Raw genomic sequence first — 7,612 nt, 5'->3', positions numbered from 1 at the left:
ACAAGTGACAACTACTTCACCAACATTGTAAACTCAGAACCAATGGGCCTTTCTTTGGGCCTAAAAATGGGCCGCAATGTTTGCTTGTGAATTTGGGAACGAATAACTTTATTGGAATTTTTCTTTTTCTTAATAATGGGAGAACTAGGAATAATTAAAACAATTAACCAAATCGAAACAAGTTAGTTTTAAAAAAAAAAATCAATTTTACTAGTTTATTTGAAAAAAAAAATATTAAAAATTTCAATCCAATTTTTGAGTTATAAATATTTTATATTAATAAAAACCGAATTCACTAAGTGTGATTTGTATTATTATAGAATCATGTACTGTTTCGAGTTGAGATTTTATAAATATCTACTCCACATGTTATGTTAAAAGAAAAAAATATGAATTTCTTACTTCTTTGAGATGTCTCAGAAATATGGATACATCACGTTACAAATTATTGTGCTCATGATTGAGAATTTTATTCAAACCTGGTACCTATCAAAATTGCATAATTCATTTAGTCCTATAATTAAAAAAACATGAAAATCATCTTTGCACATCATGCACCAAATGCTATTCATTAGGATCACCTATGAGATCTCTTATCTTTTATCCTTGGGGCTACTCAAATATTCTTCTACAAATAAAATTTCTAACTACAGGTTAACTCAATCATAGAATTACTTAAGCTTTAAATTAGAGGTTCTTTGATTTTCATTTGAGGGGTTTGTGGAGCTTAAAGGTTTGTTGTCGAAACTTTTGATCTAAGAAAGTTTCAAATCGATTATTTTGATTTCACCAATGGGCTTGTATTCATTCCTTTCTCTAGGAAATTGAAAATTTAATCATTCCAAACTTATTAGAAGGATTATACTTTATCAAAAGTGTTCAATAAAAGGATTGTTAATATAAGCCTTCAAAAAGATTATGATTTAACCTAGATACAAATAACATATACAACAATGTGAATGGGGTAGAGAGATGATACGATCTCTTTTCATTCTTACTATAGTAAGAAACATGTTTGATACGTGAGAATGTAAAGGGGGAATGATATTTCATCCCGTTTCTTATTCATTCCTCTATTGAGTAATTGAAATAAGAAGAGGAATTAAATTAAAAATGATTATGAAGGAAATAATATCTTACTTATAAGAAAGTATTTTGATTTATTGGTGCAAGTTATTTTTAAAAAAATTTTAAAATAAAAACTTTTTTTAGATAAGTTGTTTCTAAAATAAATAATTGTTAATACCATTTTTAAAAATTATTAAATTGATTACTTTGCTTTTAAAATTTGTTTCTCATGAACAACAACTAAAAATGGTATTATTATTTTTTTTAAATATATATATATATATATATATATATATATATTAAATCACAAGCTCAAATAGGTTTTTATCATTTAGCAAAAAAAAGTTTCAAAGATATTATTTTTTAAATCAAAATAAAAAATTATTTTAAAACTATGTACATTGTGAGAACTTTTAAAATATATATATATATATATATATATATATATATATATATATATATATTATTTTAAACTATATGTATAGATATTATTATCATTTTTTTTTCATTCTCATTTATGTTGTTACTTAATATTGAAACTAAACAAATACCCATTCCATTTCTATATGCATCCAAACAAGAATGGAAATATCAAACTTTTCTTTCTATTTAAAACAAAAATATTGTAATCAAATTACCAAATTCATTCCTATTTAAGGAAAAATAAAAATGGAAACATGACCGAAATTCTTTTGAAAATAAAGTAATAGGAGTAAGCACCTTAAGCATTGGGGCTTACAATAAATAGTATGTAAAATCTCAATCGATATTACTGAGCATAGAGTTTTTTTCTTTAGGTTAGTTTCTAGGAAAGAAAAATAATCTAGTTTGATCTATGACCATCCTTGTACACTCACTAGTCTTAAATCGTTGAAGTGCACTTTGTTGGAGCACATTATCTTACTAATACAATATAACGCAATAATAAAATGTGCTAGGAAAACATTGCAGCAAATAGGGGTGTAAATAAAATCGGTTCGATAGGTTTTTGGATAAAAAATGAACTGAACCAATATAATCGGTTTTTTATGTGATAAAAATCGAACCAACCATAGTTGGAGTGAAAAAACCGAACCAAACCAAGCCTTTTGAGGTCGATTTAATTTGGTTTTTGTGGATCGGCTTTTACCCAACTTATTAACCTTTTTTAATCCTAAATTTAGTTGTAGATTTGTGCTTGTTTTGATCTCAAATCCTATTAATTTGAGTTTATATTAGACCTAAGTCTAATTTGTTTTTAAAATTAATTGAAATTAACTTGGATTTAATGTTAAAAATATATTAACATTACTTTAATAGAATTTAATATAAAAAAAAATAACAAATATCAAATAATTATATATAAGTTTTAGGATATTAGTTTGGTTCGGTTTTTATCAATTAGGAGATAAGAAAATCAATAATCGAATCGACAAAATCAATTTTCAAAATTCTCAAACCAAACCGACCTTTTTATTTTTGAAAGTCAAACTATGATCAATTTTGGTTGGTTTGGATCGGTTTATTGGTTTTTTCGGCTTTACTTACACTCTTAGCAGCAAAGCATTGCACTTTTAGGAGTCTCTTGGATACTCAAGAGATCAATTAATTTAATATTTGAAATGTTGCCTTTAATGTTTTAGAAACTCTCTCAAATAGAATTATAATTTAAAGAAATGGTGTCATTACATTACTAAAGTAACCTCAATCGTATTTGAGAGATAAAATAGAGCAGAATTCCTTACGGTTATATTTGGTTGGTTAAATATAGTATGAAATAAAATTAGAGATTAATATAAAATCTCTAGGAGATCAACTCAATAAAATAGAAGAAGTCATCTAAAGCTAAAAACACATTAAGACAACCTTTATTAAAAACGATGATAAGCCTTTATTCAAGTCATTTGAATTATCTAAGAAATTTCAAGAAAATCTTATACCAAACCAAGATCTAATCAAAAGAATAAGTGAAAAGGTAAAAGAAAATTTAATTATTTTAGACACACCACAATTTTCTTATTTGAGGATAATTATTGTTATTAATAAAGACTATAATTCTTATGTTGAAACTGATGAACTAATAAAAAAAATTAAATTAGAATAAAGCAATCTCTAGGATTAATATTTTTTACCCAAGATCAACCTTCATTGATATGCAATTTGAGGAAATGAATCAGTATGATCAAGCTTTTTGTATTAATAGAACCATTTATGAATGGAACATAGATTGTGTGACCGAGTATAACATATTAACAAAACTTCAAGAAATGATTATGTTCAACACAACCTATAAGTTAAACAATAAATAGTCAAACCATGTTATTACCCAAACTCTTATTGTTGCATTTAAAGGTCAATTAAAAGGATGGCGAGACAGTTATCTCACATAAGACAATATGAACTCTAGATTAAAAATCTATAGAACCATTTCAGAAAATGAAATAGTCAAAGACTAAGAAGAAGAAGACATAGAGGATGTAGTTACTACTATAATTTTCTCCATTTCTAAACATTTCCAAGGAAACCCATCTAAGATCAAAGATAAAATAACATATCTTTTAACCAACCTTAAGTGTCTTAAACTTCAAGATTTGAGGTGTGTGGACCCCGTATTTTAGCACAATGCGTTCCCACTCGATGGCGAAACTCGCTTTTTATTTATTTGGTGAAAAATATGATTTTTTTTTTAAAAGACTTGGAGTCGCCACTTATTTTTGTTTTATTTTTTTTAAGGGAAAACAAAATAATAAAGAAAACCCTAATTATGACTCATTATTTGGAAAAAACAGATCTATGAAAAAATGAGTTTGGATTCGGGGGTTAGGTTACTTATTAGGAAGGTACAGTAAAAACCGTAACACCCTTCTAAACCCCTAAAAATGGGTCTCTACTAAATAAGGTGAAACAAATATAACAATTAATTAGGAGATCAATGAATACCAAAATGATCATAGATCAAAAGCAAGTCATGATAACGAATAAATAAATAAAGTGAGAGTAAGAACATACCTTGGTAGCAAGTAATAAAGCGCTACCATGAAACAGAGTTAGTACACAATAATGAATACAAAATATATCACATGCATATCAAAGAGCAAGACAATGATCAAACAATATTCATTAAGCATAGCAGTTGACAATCAAAATAGAAAACTCTTATATTGGGCCCCCACTAAAGCCCAATTGATTTTGCATGAATTAATCTCACAAATTCCATTATTTTGAAATTATGAAAATTGCCTTCATGCTTATTTAAAATCAAGAGAAACAGAAAATCATTTGAAAATCGAAGAAAATTTGTACAAGTGCATGCCAAAATGAGGATGTCAACAGACTTATTAAAATCAGGATTTTTTGTGACCTAAAACCCTAATAAAGGATGAAAAGTTGTAGAATTGAAAAATATTTGAAAATTGGAGTGAAATTAAAACTATTCAAAAGAAAACTAGAGTTTTGAAATTTATTTGAAAATTGGAGTTTTGAAAATTAAATTTAAGAATTGGAATTTTGAAAATTAATTGAGAATTGGAGTTTTGAAAATTAGATTTAGGAATTGGAGTTATGGAAATTAAATTTGAAAGAAATTGGAGTTTTGAAAATTAATTGAGAATTGGAATTTTGGGCAATTATTTGAAAATAGAAGTTTTGGAAATTAAATTTTGAAAATTGAAATTTTGGAAAATTATTTTTAAAATGGAATTTTTATGAATTAAATTTGAAAATTGGAATATAAATAAGATTATTGGAGAAACCGGAATTTTAAGAATCATTTAAAAGAGAATTTACGGAAATTAAACTTTGACACATGATGATAAAGAATAATTTTTCACCATGAGGGTTATCTTGATTTTTAATCATCTTCCCAAAGTCAACAATTTGCATTTGCCACAACTAGACCCACACATTGAAGGGTGTTATTTATTCAGAAAATTTGAAGTGCCCTTACCACTTGTGAAAATTCCCATGCCACTATTGACTTGTCATTCTCCATTTGCTTAAACCGTGCTTTGCTTCATGTTATTAGTGAGCTATCAACTCCTTGAAGTATAAATCTAACTGGGTAATGCTTTTATTTGCTTTGTCCAACACAAATCCCAGATCTTGCAATGTTCTCTTTCAGGACAAAAAATCCCCCAGGTTTCAGTCCAACCTTTACTCTCTTAAAGAATGAAATGAAATCGTCGTCTGCAAGCTGCCCAATACACCACTGAATCCATATAACATCATATTTCCCTGCTTCTGGAGTAGAGTCTTGAAGTGGAACACAATAAAAGTTGGTTGCCTTGTGCATGTCCGAAAAGATAAGCTTTCTAGAAGCCAAAGTTTCACGAGCAGCCTCTAAGAAATGTGATGTTGGCTCAACAAGATCAACCTCATTAAAATACCTTATAAGAAGATTCTTAGTCACTCTCCCGATGCCAGAAACCACAATATAGGGCAATAAGATGCTGAATCTTTCTAGCATCAATGAACCGCTAAAAAAAAAGTGTTTTAAGGAAAACTTCATTGCCCTTAACATCCACATCATTCACATGGCTGTATCCACCCAACACACCATTCATCAATGCCTCCACACCTTCCCAATAGTCGATGCCTTTATGGTACCAATCGATTTTCTTGTGAGGATCTATTCCATCTCCGATTTCAGTTCTCTACATCTCCTCCACGTTCTTGAATTCCCGGTCCTCATAATCTAACCCACCATCCTCCATTTTTGCTCTCCCTTACTCGCAAATGGACTCGCCAAGTGCCTCCCTATCGTCATTCCGAGCCTCGCCACCAGCAGCTATAGTCTTGTAACGAATCTAACTTAGGGTCTAGAGATTCATCCTACCTTAAGCTCTTTCTTGTCAACATCATTATCCTATGGTTTCACATCCCAGCGTACGGTCCCATACCCAAGAATGCACAAACACCAGGAGCAGGGAGAAAATAGAAAAAACATAGCACAAATGAAGAAAATAAGATGAATCATCAAAAGCCACACTTCATGTCTTAGTCAGTGGGCTTTAAGATAGGTGGATTAAAAGGATTTCTAAATGTCACAAAGGAGATAAAAATGAGTTGGATCAATTTTTGAACACAAACACGAGCAAAAAATGAGCCATTAACTATTAAAAAGAATCCATGAATCACCCAAAGATCAACAACAACACATCTTAATAATAGCAGATGAAAGAAAAAAAAAATCATAATGGAGAACTTACTTTAGGGAAGATGTTGGAAGTCCTTATTCTCTGGAACCCAAGAACTCGTGAGCCTCTTCTCCACTTATCTCAACTCACCATTTCACTCATAGAAAATGATTAATTTTGACCCTCCCTCAAATCTCAGCTCACTTTTTTTTTTTTTTCTTCCATCTAAAATCCCTCAACTGCCACCAAAACCTAGCACCCACTTTCCAGATTTTTCTCCCAAAAAAAATCCCCTTGAATTCTCTGACCCCCTTGCTTTTCTGTCAATCCTTCAGATATCACTTTCATCATCTATCAGCTTCCACCCATTCCACTGTTCTTCGTTCATCCTCTAAAGTTGTTCACAAAAAAAAAAAAAAAAAAAAAAAAGTCTTCATCTCAACCACCACCATGGCAAGGTGGTGGTGTCCTTGGCCATGCGTCCCATGCAGCTGAGCATGGAAGTCGTCCCCCACTTCTCCAAAATGAAGTGTTGTCCAAGTTCTCCCAGGGTACTCCTTAAAGGTGACAAAAAAAATAGGGTTTACAAATATAGCCCTCTTTGGTAGAGTTCACAAGTGCAAAGAATGTGAACATAAAAATGAAATGAGAGTGTGAATAATGAGTATAACGAAGTGAACTCTACCGAAGAAAAAGAAAGACCCCTAAAGGTATATAAGTAGAACACAAACTCTCCCAAACCAACAGAGGAACAAAAAAGACTCTAAAACCTTAAGAGAAGGGTAGCTCTCGGAGTGCCTCTAAAGTTGCGCTATGGATCCAGGCTCCCTCTAAGATGTCTCCGAAAGTGACTCGAAGATCAATGTCAAAGATGAGTAACGGTCGAACCACCTTGGAGTACAGAAAAGAATGTGTCCAAAGGGGACTGCCCTATGTAAACTACATGAGAACACTAAGTGTAGGGTGTCCAACAACATGAGTGAAATATGTGTCGTGAACTCAAAGGACTATGTCATGTGCAGTGGAAGGGGAAGTCTAGAAGAGCATGATGAACAAGTGATAAACACAAGGTAATGAGGTGAGGAAAATGAGGACGTATGTAAAATCGTGAAGGTAAGATGTGCAATGTCAGTGAATATGAGTGTTAGGAGCTATGACTCTAAATGATAAGGCTAAGGAAAAATGGCTCTAAACGCCAAAAGAAAAAAAAAACAGTGACTCTAAATGCCTGAATGAGTATGCACAATGACTCTGAACGTCAAACTAAAGAAAATGATGGCTTTAAATGTCAAATTGAAGACATGGCTTTGAACTCCAAACTGAAGACATATGATGATGGCTCTGAATGCTAAACTATGGAGAGAAAGTGGCTCTGAAAGCCTAAAATTGGAAGATATGAGTGACTTTGAATGCCTAAAACTGATGAAAAG

At 30.9% G+C, this 7,612-nt stretch overlaps 1 pseudogene; it reads right to left on the bottom strand.

The window, feature by feature from the left end:
• Positions 1 to 5,067: 5,067 nt before the first annotated feature.
• LOC100251911 (alpha N-terminal protein methyltransferase 1-like) lies at positions 5,068 to 5,759 on the bottom strand (annotated as a pseudogene).
• Positions 5,760 to 7,612: the final 1,853 nt, after the last annotated feature.

Source organism: Vitis vinifera, chromosome 6 (genome assembly GCF_030704535.1).
Source record: "Vitis vinifera cultivar Pinot Noir 40024 chromosome 6, ASM3070453v1".
Lineage (NCBI taxonomy): Eukaryota > Viridiplantae > Streptophyta > Magnoliopsida > Vitales > Vitaceae > Vitis > Vitis vinifera.
The sequence above is the reverse complement of the archived record's forward strand: the minus strand, read 5'-3'. Positions and strand labels throughout refer to the sequence as shown.